We start from the raw sequence: 4,491 nt of genomic DNA on the forward strand, positions 1-4,491 counted from the left end.
AGATAATGGGGTTAGAGTTATGAGGTTATAGTTAGGAGGAGATAATGTAGATCACATACTTTTGGAGGAAGGAAGAAGGTAATGTGCAGGAAAGACCATGAGATCAAGTGAAACAAAGCCCCCAATAGCAGGGACTCTTTCATTTTTGTCTGCATCTATTATTTGTGTCATCTACATCTACTGTTTGTATTGTCTACACCAAAGCTCTGAATATGTTGTTAATTATTGAGTCATTTTTCAGTCATGTCTGACTCTTCCTGACCCTATTTGGAGTTTTCTTGGCAAAGATACTAGAATGGTTTGCCATTTTCTTCTCCAGCTCATTTGACAGATGAGGAAATGGAGGCAAACAGAGCTAAATGATTTGTCCAGGGCCACACAGCTAATAAATATGTGAGGCCAGATTCAGTTCTTCCTGACTCCAGGCCCCAGAACTCTATCCATTGTGCCACCTAGCTGCCCTACCTGGATATAGAAAGTGCTTAATAAATGCTTATTAAATATTTGTTGAGTAGAATTTCCAAGATAGGGGAGAAAATTATATTTCAAACTAACTGGAAAGACATCAATGGAGAGGCACAGAGTGTAGTAGTTGCATGGGGGTTAGAGGCATACAAGTCACACCCACTCACCAAGAGCTTTTTCTTGGAAGAAAGGGCATTCATGCAGGAAGAAAGGAACTTACAAAGATAAAAAATAAAAACCAAAATCCATTTTGCTGTGTAAAATACCCTACGCTTAGGGATGTGTTTCCCCCCCAAGCCCAAATATGTATATGTGGATTTGTGGATGTGTATCGACACACAGACACAAATGGATTAGGAAGGTGTCTGAGAGTCTGTAGTATGCTGAGATTTAGAAAAAAAAAAGTGGATATAAAAGAAATCCAAGCAGAATTATTTCATGCAATGACAGCCCATGTGGCTTGTTGCCTTTGGCAGCCCAATTCTTGTCACAAACCGAATCAAATCTGGGTTTCAGTTTTCTCATCTTAGCTTTGATAAGTAACACCCAGACGCACATTCTCATGCTCTCAAATGCAGGCTCAGACACCCTTACAAAATACCAATGGGGAGTTGAATCCAACTGTGATTAGGCCCTCCACTGAGGACTGTGGTTTTTGAGGTGACGAGTAGGGAATGAAACATATAAAGAAGGCCTATATATATAAATTAGGGATGACTTTACAGCATTTTAGAGGGATCAGGATAAACCACACCTAGATTCACATGTATCCCCAGCATCCATCCATATACACATAGAGGAAAGTTGAGTTTAATAAGATCCAGACTGATCTGACTTTAAAATATATCACTGCTTTTAAAATAATCCATATTGGCTTCAGTTCAGCCTTTCATATAGTAACCAAAGTAAATCCATCTTCTATATGCATCTGTTTTGAATCCTTGAAATAGAGTACTACAATCCCATACAATGGATGGGTCTGTGAAGTTAGAGGTGGCCCTCTCTGCCTTGAAATCCTGTTTCTTACACCTCAGAGAAGACTAGTCAAGGAGTGAGCAGATGGGACCCCTGTCTCCTGTTCTGTGTCCAGATCTGAGCAGCCCCGGGGTGTGGGTGCCAGGTCAGAGACAGGATCAGGCTCCCGTAGGTAATCCTCATGCAATTCCCTCAGCCACAAACGCAGCAGATGTGACTCTCAGACCTGTGGATGTGCTAAGAGGACTTTTGGATCTCAGCCCATGCTTTAAAAGGAAGATTCTAAATGATTTGGTTTTCTTTCTCTCTCCCCTACTTCCTTTTCCCAAGTCAAGATGGATATTCAGAAATAGAAGAGAAAGGAGGGAGCACAATAGAGGATGTGTCAGAGAGAGTCAGAAAGGGAGACAGGGAGGGTCAGGAGGGAAGGAGGAGGAGAGTTTGTCTGGAGCAGTTCATCTGAACGAAATCAAACTTCCCACAGGCAGCTGCCCTGGTGGCTCAATCCATCATTCATATCTGAGGCTCTTCCGATCAATGGAGAAAGTCGTCATTTGGTCAGCCATGTAACATCAGAATCATTAGGAGCCATACACCAGAGACTGACTTATTGAACTCTACCAACTGTTTGTGCCAGAGGTAGAGAATCCTGAACAAATAGACTACTTGGTTGTATTTGGGAGAATGTTTGGTTTTTAGATTTGAACCCTTTGTTTTATTTTGTCTTGTTTTCCCTGTGATCTAAGAAATCAGTAAGAAAGTCAAGTTCTTAAAACACTGCTCTTCTTGTGTCCCCTCCCCTGATTAATGCACGGAAGAATCCAATGCTAACTCCTCACCCTGCCACTGAAGGCTCTCTATCATCTCTCCAAACCTGTTTCCCATTACTTCCTAATATGTACCCTTTACTCGGGGGAGGCCAGTCTCTTCACTGCTCTACAAATAGGAAACTCCCATGCTGTTTTGCCTTGCCTGTAAGTAAGGCCCACACTCCATGTCGTGTCCAACTTTCTAGGCCTGATTCCAATCCTATCTGACAATTCAAGACCACCTTCTGTCCCTTACTTGCCTCCACCTCATTCCCTTCTCCCCTTTTATTATCTGGCCAACATTGATCTATTTCTCTTTATTGTGAGAGTACCTACAACATTGAGAATCTACGATTCATGCTGTGGCATTTTATTGCTGGTTTGTTTTCTTGTTTTGTTTTGAAAGCCCCCTGAGGACAAGAACTTATTGTATATAAAGTGTGTCTGCAGAATAATGAGACTGATTCTGCATAGCACATGTAGAAATCAATCTCTTTGCCTTTGGAGCTGAAGTTCTTAATCTGGGCTCCACAAGAGCTCCAACGGGTCCATGGGTCGATTTCTGGAGTTCTATGAACTTGCATGGGAAAAATATGTTGATAATCATATTCAATATAATTGGTTCCCTTTGTAACCCAATTTATTTTATATTATGTATTTGGAGAGCATTATTTTAAAAAGAGGTCTATTGACTTCTGTAATGCCAAGCAAAGGTGACTTCCAAGGTTCAAAATACCAGCATAGTAACTCTCCATTTATTCAGTGACAAATTAAGGCAAAACATTCACAAAAAAGAGAATATCAAAATACAGCATTCAACATGCACAATTCAATAATTTAGTAAGTCCTCAATTCAATCACAAAGTACTAAGGCCCAAATACTACTCTACCCCTGGGAAGTACATTCATTTAGTCAATCACAAAGTTGATCTTCTCAAATGGAGATTAATTTCCAATCATAAACAAAGTACATTCATTTGGTCAGTCATAGAGCACAAAATCAAAGTGCTCCACCCCTGGATCACAACTGAATTACAATTATTATCAGTTACCCCCAAATACTTTCTCAAAGGGACAGTGGAGAGCACAAAGGCTATCTACCCCTAAGTCACAACAAAGTTATCATCACAGCATTCAATACCCAAGGAGAGGTCTTTTCTTCATCTTGACCAGAGCCAAGTTCTTAGCAATCTCTGTTCCTGGGGAGACAAAGCTTAACAAAGCCACAATATACATTGCCAGTGTCCTCATCAATTTACTCTCTGCCTACAGAACAATCTCAGGACCCCTGAAAACATCAGCAAGACCCTCTTCCATGATTTCTGTAAACATACAACAAGAAAATCCACCTTCTGGGCCTCTGACCCAACAGCAAGGTTCCAGGACCTCTGCAACAACAGCATTGTCCTTTACCAGCAGATGAATTTGGCAAAACAATATCAAAACAGACACACAAAACACAGACATCACAGTCATACCTCTTTAGTTCTTGGCAGTTCCAGGTGGCAGCTCTCAAAAGTCCTGGGCAGCTCCACTGGCCCTCAGCATTCTGGGTGGCTTTGGCTGCCAGTTCTCTCTTTCTCTCTCTCTCTCTCTCTCTCTCTCTCTCTCTCTCTCTCTCTCTCTCTCTCTCAATCTCTCTCTCTCAGCAACTCTAGCCCCTGGCAATCCTCTCTCTCTCTGCCTCCACGATGCTGTTCCCCAAAGTTCTTCTGCCTCTCTCTGCTTGGTTCTCCATGGCACCAGCTCCTCCCAATTCAGCCTTCTCCATGTCAACAAGTACATCCCACAAGTGGGATTCACAGGCTCTGGGTTTCAACACACAACCCGAAAACCAAGCCAATACTGGGGGATCTTTAAATTCCATTACCATTACAACTTTCAGAGGTGTCCATGACATAAAAAGACTAAGAACCCCTACCTTAGAGTTTCACTCTTGTACTTCTCTTGGGACCCAGTTCCATAAGAAATTCGAGGATGGGAGATGTCTCTCATCTTCAGCAAACTTACCCTGTTCCATTGAAGCTAAACATGCCAGGAAAATATACAGTAAGAACACAGGTGCAGCCTCAACAGTGTGACCATTGCTGGGTCACAATTTTGTGACCAAGATTGAACAGAGATTGCTAAGAACTTGCCTCTGGTCAAGATGAAGAAAAGACCTCTCCTTGGGTATTGAATGCTGTGAATGTCTCAGCTTTTTGTCTGGATCCTGGAATATATTGCTACAAACTCCCAATCC

The sequence above is a fragment of the Petaurus breviceps genome, unplaced genomic scaffold, assembly GCF_028583685.1.
Source record: "Petaurus breviceps papuanus isolate PSGF00001 unplaced genomic scaffold, PetGlider_PUasm1.0 90895, whole genome shotgun sequence".
Taxonomy (NCBI): domain Eukaryota; kingdom Metazoa; phylum Chordata; class Mammalia; order Diprotodontia; family Petauridae; genus Petaurus; species Petaurus breviceps.